Source organism: Saccopteryx leptura, chromosome 8, assembly GCF_036850995.1.
Source record: "Saccopteryx leptura isolate mSacLep1 chromosome 8, mSacLep1_pri_phased_curated, whole genome shotgun sequence".
Taxonomy (NCBI): Eukaryota; Metazoa; Chordata; class Mammalia; order Chiroptera; family Emballonuridae; genus Saccopteryx; species Saccopteryx leptura.
This window is the reverse complement of record NC_089510.1, coordinates 69,095,635-69,116,992: the sequence shown is the minus strand read 5'-3', so window position 1 is coordinate 69,116,992 and position 21,358 is coordinate 69,095,635.

Here is a 21,358-nt window from a genome sequence, read left to right as displayed (position 1 = left end):
GGGGGCTAAGTTAGATGCTATTCAGGTTTCAACTACTGCTGTTACTGGGGGCAAAGAAGCTTTACTTATCACTTTTCCTTTAAGATTTCATCTGTCCCCTGCCCAAGACCAGTCCTGGAAACCATCTGCATGGCCCCTGTAACGCTTCTGCATCTAGTAGCAACATTTCTGGCAGGGAGGCTCTCTTCTATGAGTCTGTTTCTGTTCTGCTTGTTTGTTTTTTTAAATGCAGTTGTTGGTAGATATGTATTTATTGCCATTTTATTGTTCATTTTTGAGATTTCCTTTTTCTTCTTCTTAAAGAAGACTCTTGAACCTTTTATGTAATACTAGCTTGGTGGTGATAAATTCCTTTAGCTTTTTCTTGTTTGGGAAGTTCTTTATCTGTCATTTGATTCTAAATGATAGCTTTGCTGGGAAGAGTAATCTTGGTTGCAGGTCCTTGCTTTTCATCACTTTGAATATTTCTTGCTAATCCCTTCTGCCTGCAAAGTTTCTGTTGAGAAATCAACTGAATCTTATGGAAACACCCTTGTACATAACTACTTTTCTCTTGCTGCTTTTAAGATTTTCTCTTTGTCTTTAAGGTTTTGTATTTCAATTAAGATATGTCTTGGTGTGGGCCCCTTTGGGTTCATCCTATTTAGAATTCTTTGGGCTTTCTGGACTTGTATGTCTATTTCCTTCATCAGATCAAGGAAGTTTTTTGTTACTATTTTTTTAAAATATGTTTCCAATTTCTTTCTTTCTTTCTTTTTTCTTTTTTTCTTTCTGTGACAGAGACAGAGAGAGAGAGACAAAGAGAGGGACAGATAGGGATAGACAGACAGGAAGGGAAAGATATGAGAAGCATCAATTCTTTGTTGTGGCACCTTAGTTGTTCATTGATTGCTTCCTCATATGTGCCTTGACTGGGGGAGAGGGTGGCTACAGCAGACCGAGTGACTTCTTGCTCAAGCCCACTACCTTGAGTGAGATGTGCTGAAACCAGATGAGCCTGCGCTCAAGTTGGTAACCTCAGGGTTTTGAACCTGGGCCCTCTGTGTCCCAGTCCAATGCTCTATCCACTGTGCAATGACCTGGTCAGGCTAGATTTCCAATTTCTTGATCTCTCTCTTCTCTTTTCAGCACACCCCTGATGCAAATGTTGGTCCACTTGAAGTTGTCCCAAAGGCTCCTTACGTTAACTTTATTTTTTTTTAATTCTTTTTTCTTTTTGCTGTTCTGATTGGATGGTTTTTCTTCTTTATATTCCAAATCACTGACTTGATTCTTGGCTTCATCTCTACTGTTGATTCCTTGTAAATTAGTCTTAATTATAGTTAGTGTACTCTTCATTTCTGACTGGTCCTTCTTTATGTTGTTGAGGTTCTCACTAAGTTCATTGAGCATCCTTAATAATCATTGTTTTGAACTCTGCATCTAGTAGGTTCTTGTCTCCATTGTGTTTAGCTATTTTTCTGGAATTTTGTTCTGTTCTTTCATTTGAAATCTGTTTCTTTGTCTCCTCATTTTGAAGCCTCTCTGTGTTTGATTCTATGTATTAAGTAGAGCTACTATGTCTCCTGGGTTTGGTATAGTGACCTAATGAGGTAAGTGTCCTGTAAGGTCCAGTAAGTAGCACAGCATCTCTGTTCACCCAAGCTGAGGACTCCAGGTGCACTTCCCCGTGTAGGCAGTGTATACCCTTCTCTTGTAGGTGAGATTTGATTGCTGTTGGCACGTCAATGGGAGGGATTGACTCCAGGCAGGACTGGAGTCCTATAAGGACTGTCTGTGAGCACTGGCCACTGACCACCGACCTCTGACCACTGTGGAGATCAGCTGTGCTGGGGCTCACCCCACAGAACAGGACTTACTTCAGCAGGGCTCTGGTGCACACTGAGTCTGCCTTAATCACTGTAGGATTTTATAGCCAGAATTTATAGGGACTTCTCTTACTGGCACAGGAACCCTGGAATGTGGGTCTTGTGTGGGGCTGGGACCCTTCACTCCTCAGGGGGGCCTCCACAGCTAAGATATCCCTCCAATTTTTTATCTGCCACATATGTGTGGGACCAGGTCATTCTGCATTTCCTACCAGTCTTGACATGGCTTCTTCTTTAATTACCTAGTTGTAGGACTTCCATTCAGCTCAATTTCAGATGGTTCTAAATGGTGGTTGTACTGTTGTTTAGTTGTAATTTTGATGTGGTTGTGGGAGGAGATGAGTACCACATTTACCTAAGCCACCATCTTGCCTGGAAGTCTCTAATTCTTTTTTTTTTTATCAGATGCTGGTTACACAAGTGATTTTGGGGAAAGCTATTGAGCTGTACACTTGTGATTTTCACACTTTTATGGATTTATTCTATGCTTCAATAAAAAATTACATTAAAAAACAAAGAACGCAGAAGAAGCCTGTCAGTAAGCTCATGTCCAGGCATGTGGCTTGGCTTTCTCTCCCCATCCAGTCTCTCTCCCCAGATCAGTGAAAAGAACTCTCACACCTGCCAAGCATCTGCATCCAGAAGTCAGTTTTTGGTTTTGACCTGTTAATGTTTTCAAAAAAGGCCAAGAGAAATGCCAACTGACAGCATGTTGTCAATGATGAGCCTGTGCAGAGATGGCCTCTCACACACCCTTCTTCCTAAACATCCTCATCACAACTGCTCCAGCAAGAAGTGGACAGACCTGTCCAGGTGCCCACTCTCCACTCCTTCCACTCTTCCCCATCAACCCTTCCTTTGGAACTCCAGACCTATCAGAGGAGAGACTTTGTCTCTGCTCCTGACCTACCAGTGAGGCCAGGAAACCACCCTGCACAGTGAGACAAACAGACCGACAGACAGATCCTGAAGCCATTCCCTAGAGCTAAACAGCCCTCAGAAAATGGGAGCATTGTTCATGGGATAAGAAATCAAACTGGCTCTCAGGACAATTTAGTCTGACTACCTGTGGGCATCCTCAAAGGACAGCTCTGAGTGTGGGCACCCCCATCCTGCAGCATACCTCTACCCTGAGTTTCTCCAGCTCCACTGCTAGGGCCCATCAGGTATGGTGGGACTTGGGCACCTGCTCTTCAGTAGAAGGAGCAGCCATGGTGCCAGAGGTTGCAGATGGTGCCAGTATGGTATCACGTAAGGCCAGGTGCCAGCAGAAGGTGGTGAGAAAGCTCATAGTCTCCAGTGAGCAAGGGCCCATCATCACACATAGCTGCAGCAGTCAGGCCAACAGGCTGTCTGGGCCTCAAACACCTACAACAAAGGCCAAGGCCTCGGCTGCTCGTCCCAGCTTTACGTGCTGTTGGGTTAGCCACACCTGGTTTGTTACAGCCACCACATGCTCAGCAGGAAGAATGCCAGACCCAGTGACCTGCTGCCCTGGTGTGTGGAATAGGACAGCTGCTCAGGCCTTTCCCAGCCTATCATCACCATCTGCTACGTCTTCAAAGAACAAAAGAACTTAGCAAGGGTGTTATTATGGAAGCAACTGCTTCCCCCACCTCTTCCTGCTGATGCTACCTCTGCCCTCACATTTCTTGGTAAGACATATTTCCAACAGGACAGAGACAACAGCCCTGAGGAGAAGAGCCCAGGACTCTTCAAAGGAATGACTGCCCTTTCTATACCATCCACAAGGAAGCTGCAGCCAGCAGGGCTAAGCTTTCTGCCCTAACCTGGCCTCTGGTGTTGCCATCACTGAGGGAGCCCACTCTTGTTGCTGGCTGATCTGAGTCTCTGGGGCTGGTGGGGCTCCACAAGCTATGGTCTCAACAGCTTGGAGGAGCCCTGATCTTGCTTGGTTTAAATCTGGAAGTTCCCCCCAGGAAATAATGCTTGTGTTAAGTGAGACAAAAACAGTTTTTTCCACTGGAGAGGGGGGCCCACAGAAAGATTCTTTGAGCTTTGCAGGTTCTCCTGTTCTGTGAGACCACACTTCTAGGCCCTCTACCTAAATTATCTTCTTCTCAAAGTATGTATCTGGGGCTGTGGTGTGCTGTGGCCAAGTGAAGAACTAGCCTCCCAGTTTTTTGAAACCACTAGATCACTTGGACCCTCAGGATATAAAGATGTGTTGGGTTTATAATATGAGATGACTTCCTCCTCGGCAGCAAATATTCTCTTTGGTGCCACATTGTTCCTTCTTTTTTTTTTTTTTTCTTTACAGAGATAGAGTCAGAGAGAGGGATAGAAAGGGACAGACAGACAGGAATAGAGAGATAAGAAGCATCAATCATTAGTTTTTTGTTGCTCATTGCGAAACCTTAGTTGTTCATTGATTGCTTTCTCATATGTGCCTTGACCGCAGGCCTTCAGCAGACCGAGTAACCCCTTGCTCAAGCCAGCGACCTTGGATCCAAGCTGGTGAGCTTTGCTCAAACCAGATGAGCCCGCGCTCAAGCTGGCGACCTCGGGGTCTAGAACCTGGGTCCTCGGCATCCCAGTCCGATGCTCTACCCACTGCGCCACCGCCTGGTCAGGCACACATTGTTCCTTCTTACAGTAGCTCTTGTTAAAAAAACCCCAGGTCTTTCTTTGGGGGTGATTCAGCCCCTTAAAGTCCTCCAACTTGGACTTTGTATACCTGCTAAAGTGAGACTTGCACATGGGCTTGGGCAGGGACTAGCAGGAGAAGCAAAGCTGGATGTTGTCTTGCTGTTATTGGTCTTTTTTTTTGTGGCAGAGACAGAGAGAGTCAGAGAAGGGGATAGATAGGGGCAGACAGACAGAAAGGGAGAGAGATGAGAAACATCAATTTTTCGTTGTGGTTACTTAGTTGTCCATTGATTGATTTCTCATATGTGCCTTGACTGGGGGGCTACAGCATACTGAGTGACCCCTTGCTCGAGCCAGCAACCTTGGGTCCAAGCTGGTGAGCTTTGCTCAAACCAGATGAGCCCGTGCTGAAGCTGGTGACCTCGGGGTCTCGAACCTGGGTCCTCCACATCCCAGTCCGACACTCTATCCACTGTGCCACCGCCTGGTCAGACTGTTATTGGTCTTTTTTATGGCTTGCCTGCTTAGCCATGAGGACTTCACATGACAAAGGTGTTGCCACAAATCTGAGGTGAAAATATAGGTTATTTAGTAGAGATGTTAAGAAAAATCGACTCACTCTATGGAAGAACAACAACAATAAAAAATCTCTACCCAACACTGCATACAAAGCTGGACTCTTCTTGATTGAGTTACAAGCTACATATCAAATATAAAACTATAAAGTTAGTAGAAGAAAGTAAAGAAAAATATATTAAGTCTTTGAGATATGAAAGAACTTCTTGAAATTTCAAAAGTTCAAATATGGAAAAATGTTTAATTTATTTAATGAATTTGATTACATAAAATGAAGGATTTCTATTCTACAAAGGACATTATGTGAAAGTTAATAGGTAATGGTCGAATCAGAGAAAACATTTGCAATGTTTAAAACTAAAAAGGTAGTAAAATCATTCTATACTACACAAAAAAATTTTAGTGATCAATAAAGAAAAAAATAGCAACTACAATAGAAAAAATGGGCAAAGGACATGGACAGAAAAACAACAGAAGAGAAACCCAAGAAGTTAATAAGCATATGACAGAATGCTCAAAATCACTGATAATCTGAAAAATGCAAAATCAAACCTTCATGAGATATCATTTTGCACCTATTAAACTGGCAATCATCCAAAGTCCTGATAATGACAAGTTGGAAGGGATTTGGTGATATAGAAGTCAATTATGTATCATTGACAGAAATGTAGATAGGTGAGCCAATCGGGAAAAGAGTCTGGTTTTACTTGGTCAAATTGAGTCTGACATATGCATACCCTATGTAAAGCCAGTAGCCATGGCCACCATCACAGCTGCCTGGCCCATGCAGGTTCGCATTTGATTTGGACAGACGGTAATGAAACAATGGAGCCAAGAACTGGTGGGCCATTAGCTTTAATCCTAGCTTGCACCCAGCAAGCAAGAAATACACACAGTGGGAAAACACTTCCCTTTCCATTCAGGGCTCTCAAAGCCACTGACTTATCTGAGTTTTCCTAGGATCAAAGGTTTGTACCTCATCAGCCTTATTCACCTCTGTTCCCCATCTCCTTCTCTCTGCACAAACTCAGCACAAACTGGTTTCTCCTTCAGCACTCTGCCATCCTGGCTGCTTCTCCTCTCCTCCACGTGGACTTTCTCTGCTCTCTTCCAGTATGGGCTCCTCTGCCCCATTTTATAGTATAGAAATCAAAACCTTTAATCCAATATATAAACAAGGAAGTCTCTGATACAAAGTCACTTATCTGAGGCATAATGGAATTCCTCATGAGAGTGCACCACCCCACATCATGCAACAGTCAAGGGTGTGGGGAAGAGCTTAGTTGTGAAACTAATCCTTAGGCTGTAACAACCCTGCCTGCTTACAGCCTGTCACACCACATCCAATGCAAACTATAAGCGAGCAAACATATATATCATATTTACAAACTTATTTGACCAACATTCCACCCTTTTTGCTCGCTTCACAATCTAAAGCACAGGTATTCCTGCACAAGGAAATTAGGCACATTACACACATTACAACAACATGGCAAATCATACAATTTCAACAATTACAAAGGTACATTTCACCAGTCTCTGAGCACTTTGCCAAAAGTGCAAAATGTCCTTGGCCTTTTTTCTAGCCGTGGGAAAAGCTTCCGGGCAGGGGAGTGCTTCCAGCAAAGCTGCCCCCCACCCCCATCAGGGTATTTCACATTGTCCAAAATTTGTAAGTTCATCTAACAAAGGAGGCAGTGCTCACTCCGGTCGTAGTCCAGGAATCAGTCCATGCACATGGGGCCTCAGCCACCCCCCTCATCCCTGCCATCATGGCAGGTCTTACACTGTCCCAAAGAGGAGCACATGGCAATGGCAGTCAGCATTTCCATCTCTGCTCTGGAGAGCATGATGGCATTCACCCCTATGTCCCAAAATCACAGACCTACCAGGAGCATAGTAAGTACTCCTTGCTGCTGGGCTCTCACCTTCTGGAGACTGTGGATCACAACTCCAGCCCGATTCTCCTCATCCTCCAAAGAGGAACTGAAAACACCAGGTCTTGCTGCCAGGCTTCAGCCCTGGGCCACCAGCACCTTCTGCTCTGCAGACCTTGCAGCCACAGCCCCAGCCTCTCGCCACTGCTGGCTTTACATAACATCCAGGGCAATCAGCAACTCATGAACCTGTGATTCCTTCTCCAGTGGCTGCTCCATTTCCAGACGAATCTCGTGAACCTGGTCAGCCTCCTCTGGTGCTTGCTCCAGCTCCAGGGTCATCATCTCTTTCTCCCACATTTGCTCTAGCTCCTTCCATTGCTCAGTTTGCAGGTCCCAAGCAGCCTCTTCCACAGAGCTCTTAATTTCCTCACACATGGCTGTAAAAGTCAGTCAGCCTACAGCCCCCAAAAGGACAGCCATGGAGAACCATAACAGCAGCCAGTCCTCTACTCCGCCACTCAGAGGTGGTGGTGCCTCCATACCGATCTGTATCAAATCCTGCCAACTACACCAAATGTAAAGCCAGTAGCCACAGCCACCATCACAGCTGCCTGGCCCATGCAGGTTTCCATTTGATTTGGACAGACGGTAATGAAACAATGGAGCCAAGAACTGGTGGGCCATTAGCTTTAATCCTAGCTTGCACCCGGCGGGCAAGAAATACACACAGTGGGGCCCTGGCCGGTTGGCTCAGTGGTAGAGCGTCGGCCTGGCATGCGGGGGACCCGGGTTCGATTCCCAGTCAGGGTACATAGGAGAAGTGCCCATTTGCTTCTCCACCCCCCCTCCTTCCTCCCTGTCTCTCTCTTCCCCTCCCGCAGCCAAGGCTCCATTGGAGCAAAGATGGCCCGGGCACTGGGGATGGCTCCTTGGCCTCTGCCCCAAGCGCTAGAGTGGCTCTGGTCGTGACAGAGCGATGCCCTGGAGGGGCAGAGCATCGCCCCCTGGTGGGCAGAGCGTCGCCCCTGGTGGGCGTGCCGGATGGATCCCGGTCGGGCGCATGCGGGAGTCTGTCTGACTGTCTCTCCCCGTTTCCAGCTTCAGAAAAATACAAAAAAAAAAAAAAAAAGAAATACACACAGTGGGAAAATACTTCCCTTTCCATTCAGGGCTTCCAAAGCCACTGACTTATCCAAGTTTTCCTAGGATCAAAGGTTTGTATCTCATCAGCCTTATTCACCTCTGTTCCCCATCTCCTTCTCTCTGCACAAACTCTGCACAAACTCTGCACAAACTGGCTTCTCCTTCAGCACTCTGCCATCCTGGCTGCTTCTCCTCTCCTCCACGTGGACTTTCTCTGCTCTCTTCCAGCATGGGCTCCTCTGCCCCATTTTATAGTATAGAAATCAAAACCTTTAATCCAATATATAAACAAGGAAGTCTCTGATACAAAGTCACTTATCTGAGGCATAATGGGATTCCTCATGAGCATGCACCACCCCACATCATGCAACAGTCAAGGGTGTGGGGAAAAGCTTAGTTGTGAAACTAATCCTTGGGCTATAACAACCCTGCCTGCTTACAGCCTGTTCCCCACACCCAATGCAAACTATAAATGAGCAAACATATATATCATATTTACAAACTTATTTGACCAACACCCTATGACCGAACAATCCTGCTTCTGAATGTATATCCCTGGGAAATTCTTATATAGACCTATTAAGGATCACTTAGAAAGATGTTTATCACGACATGTCTTATAGAGAGTTGGAGGTCACCTAAATATTCATTGCTGGGAGAGTGGGGTGAGTGTACATTAAGGGACATTTCGCAGAGAATAAACAGCTTGAGTTAGATGTCAAACAGCAACACATCAACATGTTAAAAACAGAAAGGAGGAAACAGAATAAGATATAATGCATAATACCACTCACATAAACTATTATAATATATACATATAAGTCAACAATGCATATTTTATAAGAAAGAATTCAAATAAAGATGTTTGTTAACACAGTAAAATAATGACCTGTGGAGAGAGGGGAATAAAAGTAGGAAATAGAGATAAAAAAGAATATGTTAATTTATTTTTCTTTATTTTATTTAAGTGGGAGGAGAGCAGATAGAGAGACAGACTACTCCCAGATGCACGCTGACCAGTATACACCTGGCAACCTCCATCTGAAGCCAATGTTCTGTCCTTCTGGGGCTGATGCTTACAACCTAGCTATTTTTAGCACCTGAGGTGGAGGCTCCATGAAACCATAGTGCCTGAGGCAAACATGCTAGAATCAATCAAGCTATTGGCTGCAAGAGGGGAAGAGAAAGAGAAAGAAAGGGGAGGGGGAGGAGTGCAGAAGTAGATGGTCACATCTCCTGTGTGCCCTGACTGTGAATCAAACCTGGGACTTCCATACACCAGATCAATGCTCTACCACTAAGCCAACCAGCCAGGACCAAGAATAAGTTAATTTGTAAAATAAGTAAAGGGATCTGTGTAGAACAAGGATAATAATATGTCATGGACTGAGCAATATAAGAATAATCCAAGCCTCTTTAACCAAGACAAACAAAATAAAATGAAAACAACAGCTGACACAAAAGGAAAGGCACAATGAGCACGTAAAATCTTTTTTTTGTTTGTTTGTTTGTTTGTTTGTTTGTTTTTTACAGGGACAGAAAGAGAGTCAGAGAGAGGGATAGATAGGGACAGACAGACAGGAATGGAGAGAGATGAGAAGCATCAATCATCAGTTGTTTTTTTTTTGTTGTTGTTGTTGTTTTGTATTTTTCTGAAGCTGGAAACAGGGAGAGACAGTCAGACAGACTCCCGCATGCGCCTGACCGGGATCCACCCGGCATGCCCACCAGGGGCGACGCTCTGCCCACCAGGGGGCGATGCTCTGCCCCTCCGGGGCGTCGCTCTACCGCGACCAGAGCCACTCTAGCGCCTGGGGCAGAGGCCAAGGAGCCATCCCCAGTGCTCGGGCCATCTTTGTTCCGATGGAGCCTTGGCTGCAGGAGGGGAAGAGAGAGACAGAGAGGAAGGAGGGGGTGGGGGGTGGAGAAGCAAATGGGCGCTTCTCCTATGTGCCCTGGCCGGGAATCGAACCCGGGTTCCCCGCATGCCAGACCGACGCTCTACCGCTGAGCCAACCGGCCAGGGCCTAAAATCTTGATTATACAAGAAAATGTGTGATGTGGGCTGCACAGCAGGTATTAAGATAGGGTCACAAGAGACAAGGCAGGGGAAGACTTTATTCATGCTAGGGAATCAGAGGAAGCTGCATAGAGAAAGTATCAAGTTTGAGTAAATGTTACCTACCTAAGAACAAGCATCTTTCCCAGATGGCTCACATAAGAGATCTCTGCTCACATCAAAGAAAAACCTGTCCACCCACTTATATGGAGTTTGCAATCAAACCTTATCAGATTATCATACCGGAAGCCCAGCACTCACAACAGTAACACTGATAGAGCCTGATGGATGGTCAGGGAGACCAGAAGATGGCCTCTTGGCTGGACCCAGAGCCCTCTCATGGACCCAGGGTCATAGGTGAGGCCATCTCCAGTGTCTACTTGTAAATTGCTCTCTGGGTTGTAATGCTCTCCTGTTATCCCCATGTAAAGCTCAATTATGTATTAATAAAAGGAAAGATCTAAGCCAGAAAAGAAGTGGTACCAGGGACATTAGCAATTTCATTGCATCTGCTTCCAATAATGGTAGATGAAGAGGTAAACCACCCTCCCTCTAATGAAACCACACAAGTTAGAGGAGACATCAAACCACCATGGGAGGCCTGACAAAAAAAGAGAAATTAATAGAGTAGAACAGGGAGGAGAAAAGAGCCTAAATGGGTGAGCCTTTGCTCCTTATCCAAGATGTGTTCACCCCCTGGGAGAAGGCAGCTCATGGGCCAAGCTTGTTAAGTGAGTGGGAGGGATGATATTGCAGTCCATATTGTCCTGAAGACACACTGGAGTCACTTGCTACCTCACCTTGATGACATTTTTACCCTTGGGTTGTCTGCCAATCCTCAGAATCTAGAACATAGAGCTGCAGGGAGACAGTTGGACTTCACTAACCATCAAGGTGGAAATCCTTAAGCGCTATAATTGGAAGTAGGGTGGGAACTGACTCTCTGGTCATCTAGAATATTCTCAAGCCCTGTTCCTGTTCCCTCAGGTTATGGCAGAGGGAAGGAAGACTCTCTCTGGAAGAAAATCCTAGATCTCAAATTAATTTACAAAATAGTCATTTTAAATATAATTTTCAGAAAATGCATAGGCACACAAGGCACATGAGACAAAACAACATGCGTCAGAATCAACAGAAGCCATAAACAATAGAAACAGACCCACCGGCAACCCAGATATTAAAGTTTTAAGAAACAACCTGTAACAAAGCAATGATTACCATGTCCATGAAAGTAATAGCAAAATTTGAAGTTTTATGGAAATTTTGAAAGGAACATTGCAGATTTAAAAACAACAAGACAAGCAGTAAACTCTCCGATATCTCTGGTAGCAATATTTCTGATGATATATCTCCATGGGCAAGGGAAATAAAGGACAAAATAAACAAATGGGACTATATCAAATTACAAAGCTTTTGCACAGCAAAAGACACCATTAATAAAATAAAAAGACAACCCACACAATGGGAGAACATATTTGCTGATATTTCTGATAAGAGGTTAATAACCAAAATTTAATGGCCCTGGCTGTTTGGCTTAGTGGTAGAGCGTTGGCCCAGTGTGTGGATTCCCTGGGTTTGATTTCCAGTCAGGGCACACAGGAGAAGCGACCATCTGCTTCTCCACTCCTCCTCCTCCTCCTCCTCCTCCTCCTCCTCTCCTCCTTCTTATTCATCTCCTTCTTCTCTCTCTCTCTCTCTCTCTCTCTCTCTTTCTCTCTCTCTCCCCATCCCACAGCCATGGCTGGATTGGTTTTAGCACATTGAACCTGGGGATGGCTCCTTGGAGTTTCTGCTTCAGGAGCTAAAAATAGCTCCGTGGCAAGCATGGCCCCAGATGGGCAGAGCATCAGCTCCAAATGGAAGTCACCGGGTGGATCCCCATCTGGGCGCATGCAGGAGTCTGTCTCTCTATCTCCCCTCTTCTCACTTGGAAAAGAAGAAAGAAAAAAAATAGCCATAATTTATAAAGAACTTCTAAAACTCAACACCAGTAAGGTAAACAATCCAATTTAAAAATGGGAAAAGGAACTGAGTAGACACTTCTCCAAAAAGGACATGCAGATGGCCAATAGGCATAAGAAAAAATGTTCAATGTCACTAATCATTAGAGAAATGCAAATTAAAACTATAATGAGATACCACCTCACACCTGTCAAGATGGCGCTCATTAACAAATCAAAACACAACACAGGATAGGTGCTGGCGAGGGTGTGGAGAAAGGGGAACCCTCCTGCACTGCTGATGGGACTGCAGACTGGTGTAGCCACTGTGGAAAGCAGTATGGAGATTCCTCAAAAAATTAAAAATGGAACTGCCTTTTGACCCAGCCATCCCACCTTTAGGAATATATCCTAAGAACACCAAATCACTGATTCAAAAGAAGATATGCACCCCCATGGTCATTGCAGCATTGTTTACAATAGCCAAGATCTGGAAACAGCCCACGTGTACATCAGTGGACAAGTGGATTAAAAAGCTGTGGTACATATACACAATGGAATACTATGTGCCTGTGAAAAAGAAGAAAATCTTACCGTTTGCTATGGCATAGATAGACCTGGAGATTTCTTTAAATTTATTTATTCATTTTAGAGAAGAGAGACACAGAGAGAGATAGGGGGGGGAAGGAGCAGGAAGCATCAACTCCCATATGTGCCTTGACTGGACAAACCCAGGGTTTTAATCCAGCAACCTCAACATTCCAGGTCGATGCTTGATCCACTGCACCACCACAGGTCAGGCAGACCTGGAGATTATTATGCTAAGTGAAGTAAGCCAGGCAGAGAAAGACAAATATCATATGATCTCACTTATATGTGGAATCTAATGAACACGGTGAACTGAGGAATGGAATAGAGACAGAGGCAGGGTCACAGGGAGCAGAGGGACAGCTGTCAGAGGGAAAGGGGATGAGGGGATGGGATTAGAGAAGATGAAGGGATTAGTGAAATTATATATATATAACACAGAGATACAACTAACAAGACAGCAAATCCCAGAGGGATAAGGGGAGGCCGAGTTAGGGAAGGGGGGCAAAGAGGGTGTAATGGGAGGCATGTTGTTGGAGGGTGAGGGTGTTGTATTAAGTGGGACACTTGAATCCATGTTAACACAATAAATTAAAATTAATAAAAATTGAAAATTTCTATTAAAAAACAATTTAGACATTCTGTAACTGAAAAGTATAGTAATCTAATTAAGAACTCAACAAAAGGGTTAATAACAGTGGAAAGGAAGATAGGTCAGAAGAAACCATGCAGAACAAAGTCCAGAGAGGTACAAAGATGGAAGATATAGACTAGCAGATAGGTGAGATAGAAGATACTGCACAATAAAAAAATCCAGTATATGTCTACTTGCAGTTTCAGAAGGAAGGGAGAGAGAGAATGGAGCAGAGGCAGTATTTAAAGAGGTAATGGTTGAAATTTTTCCAGAATTGATGAAATAAGTCAGTCCTCTGATTCAAAAAACCAAATGAAAGAGCCCCACAGGAAACAAAAATCTCAAAGAAACAAGCACTGGATAAGCCAAGGATTCCCTTTGATGGAAGTTCTCCTTTTATGACAAGGTGTGAACGTACTCTGAAAGAGCTGGTGGCTTTCTTTACAGAGGAGTTTTTGTTGTTTGTTTTTGAAGAGGGGAAAATTTTGACCTTGTTTTTAAGCTGGGGCAAGAAACCAGTTGAGAGTGACAGGCTGAAAACGAAGGAGGGGAGTAATGCACGAAGAAGGTTTTAGAGGGAGCAAGGACAACACTATGAATAATTATAACAGCTACCATTTACTCAGCACATGTTGGAATCTGGGTCCTGACCTGTCAGACATTGTTATTAATTCTTAAGATCCTTAACAATTGTTACTTTTATTCAAATATCACTGATATGTTAGCAGGCACTCAGATAATTTAAAGGGAAAAAAAATTTGATTGTATAGCTAGTAAGTGGTGGCACTAAGATCTAAATCAGATCTCACTTACTCCAAAGTCTGTGTTCTTCCTGCCCTACCGGGCTGCTTGCAGAGCCGCATTTGGCCTCAAAAAGGCCTTTCCTCTGCCTGAGGTTGGAGGGGAGTAGAGGGTGATGGTGGAGGTGGAGATATTTGCAGAATATAGAGGGTAGATATAAGAAATGTTCAAACCCATTGAAAATTTTTATGAGTTTATTTGAGCCAAACTAGTGACTATTGCTGGGAAGCAAAATCTCAACGGATTGAGAAAACGTTCTGGAGAGTGGCAGTTTTGCAGCTTAGTTACTACTCACTACATTAGAATCGAAGGAGGTTAGATGAAATCCATTGGTGGCAGATGGAGGGGTCGGAGAAAGCAAAGCACAAAAATCTCTAGGATTGGATAACAAGCAAAACAGAGTGACCTGTACTTCTTTTACATTGGTGGGCACAGGATAGTTAATAATGAACATTGACGTCATATGGAGATGTATTCAGGGAACAAGATAACAGCGAGGGGTTCTGTGGTCTCACCATCACTCTGACATTTCAAAGGTATATGATCTGAAATGCGAAAAGACAATAGACAGGCTCACTTAGGTAAAGATTGACCTTTGTCAAGGAAGCCACAGACCATCACGATTCACTTAGGTTCCCTGATGTGTGTGTGTGTGTGTGTGTGTGTGTGTGTGTGTGTGCTTGTATATTGAGGGCTGTGCCTGGGCTCTGCTTCTTCCCTCACACTGATGGGGCTGTGGGCTTTTAACCCCTACATCTGCCACACCTTGCACAGAACCATTCAGTGGTTTTCAATCTTTTTGCACTTGGGGACTGGTGACCTAGCCAGCCAGAAACGGAAATACACAATAAATAAAGTTTTATCTTAACGCACATAACAGTGTAACATGGTACAAGGTGGTGCTTGATTTCTGAACTCCACATGTTCGATGCATTGATACTACACAATTTGTCCAAATGCTTTTTGTCTGTTGCGAATGATTTGTAAATTCTCTGAAGGTGCAAAAGATTGTTCCAACGAGCCCACAAGTTCCAAAGATATCTAAGACAACCACAATAGTATTTTCATCAATCATACAGGTTGATAAGTAGCAATCACCCTGAGCATAAGCGAATTTGACTAAGATCATTGGGTCTATAATCTTCATACAACATCAAGGTGGCTAACTCATTTGCGGACTGGCACAAAATTTCGGGTGGACTGGCCCCTCTCCGTGGACTAGATGTTGAAAAACATTGATAAGCAACATGAGACTGGAAGAGGGATGGCTTGGAAATGATGTCTTCTGGGAAGCGCGCCAGTGCCCTCTAGTGTGAGAGTTTGGGACTTCCTGAGGTCCCATCGCTGTGACTAGGGTGGAGGTACAAACCCTAAAGCCAGATTTGCGTGTTCTACTCAACTCATCCTGCAGACAGCAAGGAGGTGTAGCCCTGGGACCTTGCAAATGGGGGCGGGGCAGGGTGGAGTGAGGATGGTGTGGTCCTCTTAGCCCGGGCTGCTTCAGCTCCAACCCAGGTCAGGGTGAGGCTTCCTCCTGCCCCCACTCTTTACACGTCTTCTCTTGGGGGAAAAAAGGGGGAAAAATGGATATATTTGTGCCAGACATCTTTGTATATTCACGTGGAAATTCAATACTGAAAAGGATTTCTAACATTTTTAAGCCTATAAAAGAAAAGGAAAAGGACAGGGGGGAAAGATCAACAGAGGGGTAAGGATAGAAAACATCTTTGAGATCATAGTGCAAATGGATTACATTTCTCTATTTAAAACAATCTCCTATTCAAAAACCTAGGACAGCCTGACCTGTGGTGGCGCAGTGGATAACGTGTCAACCTGGAACACTGAGGTCGCTGGTTCGAAACCCTGGGCTTGCCTAGTCAAGGCACATATGAGAGTTGATGCTTCCTGTTCCTCCCCCTCTTCTCTCTCTCTCTCTCTCTCTCTCTCTCTCTCTTCTCTCTCTCTAAATATGAATAAATAAATTTTTTTAAAACCCTAGGACAACCTACCTATTTTGTTTTCATAAGACATATGGCTAAAACAAAATGACATTTGAGGTTTAAAAACGAAGAGGCCAATAAAGATGTACCAGGAAAAGTTAACACCCCTGCATCCATCCATTTTGAATTCTAGCTCCAAAATACAACCCACAACTGCACATTTCGCTTCACCTTGCTGCTATTCCCTAAGCCAAACCATGGTGATTTTCCACCTGGACATTAGCAATAGTTTTCTAACTGATCTCTCTTTGCTTCTCTTGCTTTTCACTTCTATAAAGCAGACAAATTTTCTTTTGAAAACATAAACCAGATTTTCAAAACTTAAGTCTCTTTCCTGCCTCAAGTCCTTCAATGTCTTTTTTTTCTCCTTTTCCAAATGAGAGGAGGAGAGATAGAGAGACAGGCTCCTGTATGCACCAATGACTGGGATCCACCCAGCAACCCTCAACCACGGTCTGGGCCATGCTCTCAACGGAGCTATTTTTAGCTCCTGAGGTGGAGGTTCCATGGAGCCATCCTCAGCACCAGCCAATGCACTTGAACCAAGTGAGCCATGGGGGGGAGGATAGAGAAGTTCCCTTCTCTTGTGTGCCCTAATTGGGAATTGAACCCCAGACTTACATGGAGCCAACCAGCCAGGACTCCTTCAATGTTTTCTCCTGGCACTTAAAATAAAACTCAAACTCTTCATTCTAGCCAATAAGCTTCGCTCTTACCTCAATCTAGTTCATACTACCCTTCTCTCCTAGCTGCTGCCACAATGGTCTTCCTGCTGTTCCTCAGGTGTGCCTGGGGCACACACTGTCCCCCTGGCAGGAATGCCACCCCTGAGCTCTTCCTTCTAGTCCAGCTTCTGGCATTCCCCTGCAGAAAGCCCTCCCTGGCCAGTCTAACTGGACTTGGGCCCCTTGCCAGGTGACTCTTTATCATTACTCCATTTATTTCCTTCAGAATACTTATTGTAATCTGGAAACATCTTGTTTATTTATTTGCTTATTTATTTCTCCTCCAGTAGAACTTTTACTATGTCTTTTGTGTTCTTCTCAGTATACAATCAGATCATCGGAAGGTAGAGAGTTTTTTTTTTCTGCTATAAGAATTTATTCTTATAATTTCATTTCATGTTAATAATGCAATAGAGCCTTTAACATAATATTTACTAACAGTGATCATGGGAACATCCTTTGCTTGTGCTTAATTTTAATGGAATAGCTTGAGGGTTTCATTGTTTAATAGATTATTTACTGCTGTTTTTTTTGGTAAATATTCTTTATCATATTTAATGTCTTTTTATTCTTATGTCACTTTCACTTTTTCCAGTTTATTCTATGGTAACTTCTTTATTTAAAATTTCCGCCTGACCTGTAGTGGTGCAGTGGATAAAAGCGTTGACCTGGAACACCGGGGTTCTAGTTCGAAGCCCCGGGCTTGCCCAGTCAAGGCACATATGGGAGTTGATGCTTCCTGCTCCTCCTCCTTCTTTCTCCCTCTGTCTCCTCTCTAAATAAAGTCTTAAAAAATTCCTTGCTTTTGGTGTCAATTTGTATTTTCCTAGGAATTCAACTATCTTCTTTAGATTTTTGAATTGGTTGCCATAGAGTTGTATGTAATTATTTTTCTCTCTTTCGTATCTGATGTTATGGCCTTTATAATTTCTAATATTGTTTGTATGTGATCTCTCTCCTTAGTCCCTAATGGTGGCCATGAGATATTCATTGATCTTATAAAAAGCTAGATTTGGCATTGAACTACCATATGACACATCAACTTCACTCCTGCGTACATATTCAAAAGAATTGAGAGCAGGAACTCAAATAGATATTTGTACATCAATGTTTATAGCAGAATTATTAACCATAACCAAAAGGTAACAACAACTCAAATATCCATCAATAGATGAGTGGAGAAACAAAATGTGAAATATATATATGATGAAATATTATTCAGGGATAAAAATAAATGAAATTTTGATGTATGCTACAACACAAATGCACCTTGATACCATTATGCTTAGTGAAATGAGCCAGACACAAAAGGAAAATATTGTATAATTCCACTTACATGAGTTACCTTGAAAAGGCACATTCATAAAGACAGAAATTAGAATAGATGTTACTGAAGGCGGGTGAAGGGAGGGAGAGGAAGTTATTGTTTAATGGGTACAGAGTTTTTTTGTTTTTTTTTAATTATAATTTTATTTTTTTTAATGGGGCGACATCAATAAATCAGGTTACATATATTCAAAGATCAACAAGTCCAGGTTATCTTGTCTTTCAATTATGTTGCATACCCATCACCCAAAGTCAGATTGTCCTCTGTCACCTTCTATCTAGTTTTCTTTGTGCCCCTCCCCTTCCCCCTTTCCCTCTCCCTTTCCCCCCTCCCCCCGTAACCACCACACTCTTATCAATGTCTCTTAGTTTCACTTTTATGTCCCACCTACGTATGGAATAATGCAGTTCCTGGTTTTTTCTGATTTACTTATTTCACTTCGTATAATGTTATCAAGATCCCACCATTTTGCTGTAAATGATCCGATGTCATCATTTCTTATGGCTGAGTAGTATTCCATAGTGTATATGTGCCACATCTTCTTTATCCAGTCTTCTATTGAAGGGCTTTTTGGTTGTTTCCATGTCCTGGCCACTGTGAACAATGCTGCAATGAACATGGGGCTGCATGTGTCTTTACGTATCAATGTTTCTGAGTTTTTGGGGTATATACCCAGTAGAGGGATTGCTGGGTCATAAGGTAGTTCTATTTTCAGTTTTTTGAGGAACCACCATACTTTCTTCCATAATGGTTGTACTACTTTACATTCCCACCAACAGTGTATGAGGGTTCCTTTTTCTCCACAGCCTCTCCAACATTTGCTATTACCTGTCTTGTTAATAATAGCTAATCTAACAGGTGTGAGGTGGTATCTCATTGCAGTTTTGATTTGCATTTCTCTAGTAACTAAAGAAGATGAGCATCTTTTCATATATCTGTTGGCCATTTGTACTTCCTCCTGGGAGAAGTGTCTGTTCATGTCCTCTTCCCATTTTTTTATTGGATTGTTTGTTTGTTTGTTGTTGAGTTTTATGAGTTCTTTGTATATTTTGGATATTAGGCCCTTATCTGAGCTGTTGTTTGAAAATATCATTTCCCATTTAGTTGGCTTTCTGTTTATTTTGTTATCAGTTTCTCTTGCTGAGCAAAAACTTCTTAGTCTGATGTAGTCCCATTCATTAATTTTTGCCTTCACTTCTCTCGCCATTGGAGTCAAATTCATAAAATGCTCTTTAAAACCCAGGTCCATGAGTTGAGTACCTATGTCTTCTTCTATGTACTTTATTGTTTCAGGTCTTATGTTTAGATCTTTGATCCATTTTGAGTTAATTTTAGTACAGGGGGACAAACTGTAGTCCAGTTTCATTCTTTTGCATGTGGCTTTCCAGTTTTCCCAGCACCATTTATTGAAAAGGCTTTCTTTTCTCCATTGTATGTTCTTGGCCCCTTTATCAAAAATTATTTGACTATATATATGTGGTTTTATTTCTGGACTTTCTATTCTGTTCCATTGGTCTGAGTGTCTATTTTTCTGCCAATACCATGCTGTTTTGATTGTCGTGGCCCTATAATAGAGTTTGAAGTCAGGTATTGTAATGCCCCCAGCTTCATTCTTTTTCTTTAGGATTGCTTTGGCTATTCGGGGTTTTTTATAGTTCCATATAAATCTGATGATTTTTTGCTCTATTTCTTTAAAAAATGTCATTGGAATTTTGATGGGAATTGCATTAAATTTGTATATTGCTTTGGGTAATATAGCCATCTTGATTATATTTATTCTTCCTAACCAAGAACAAGGAATATTCTTCCATCTCATTATATCTTTCTCAATTTCTCTTAACAATGGTTTATAGTTTTCATTATATAAGTCCTTTACATTCTTTGTTATGTTTATTCCTAAGTATTTTATTTTTTGTTGTTGCAATTGTGAAGGGGATTATTCTTTTGAGTTCATTCTCAATTGTTTCATTGTTGGCATATAGAAAGGTATCACTATTTGCAGATGATATGATCCTATACAGCGAAAACCCCAAAGAATCCACAAAAAGACTACTAGAAACAATAAGCCAATACAGTAAGGTCGCAGGATACAAAATTAACATACAGAAGTCAATAGCCTTTGTATATGCCAACAATGAAACAATTGAGTTTTTGTTGGGATGATGAAAAAGTTTTGGGCATAGATAGTGGTAATGTGGATACGCAACATTGAGAATGTAGTTAATGCCACTGAACTGTACACTTGCAAATGGTTGAAATGATAAATATTATCTAATGCATATTTTACCAAAATAAAAAAATAGATTTGGGATTTTTTTTCATTATATTTTTTACAATTTCATTAGTTTTGGCTCTTACTTTTTTAAATTCTTTTGGCTAGATAGTTTGCTGTTCATTTAAATTTTTCTTTTAAAAATTTTATTTAGAAATTTAAATTTAACAGGGTGACATTTATCAATAAAAGTACATAGGTTTCAGGCAAACCTTTCTATAGCATTTGAACTGTTGATTATGTTGTGTATCCATTGCCCAAAGTCAAATAATTTTATGTCACCTTATATTTGTCCCTCTTTACACCCTTCCCCTACCCCCTCTGCCATGTCCCCCTGCCCATAACCACTTCACTTGTATCTATATCCATGAGTCTCAGTTTTATATCCTACCTGTGTGTGAAATAATACTGTCTTAGCTTTCTCTGATTTTCTTATTTCATTCAGTATAATGTTCTCAAGGTCCATCAATGTTGTTGTAAATGGTACTATGTCATCATTTCTTATGGCTGAGTAATATTCCATTGTATATATGTACCACATCTTCTTTATCCAATCCTCTGTTGAGGGACACTGTGGTTGTTTCCATGTCTTAGCCACTGTGAATAATACTGCAATAAACATGGGGCTGCATGTGTCTGACCATACCAATATTTTCAAGTTGTGGGGGTAGATACCCAGTAGAGGGATTGCTGGGCCATATGGTAGTTCTAGTCTTAATTTTTTGAGGAACTACCATATTTTCTTCCCTAATGGTTGTATTAATTTGCATTCCTAGCAGTGAGTAAAGGTTCCTTTTTCTCCACAGCCTCTCCAACACTTGTTATTACCTGTCTTGTTGAAAATAGCCAATCTAACAGGTATGAGGTGGAATCTCATTGTAGTTTTGATTTGCATTTCTCGAATAGCTAGTGAAGATGAGCATCTTTTCATATAT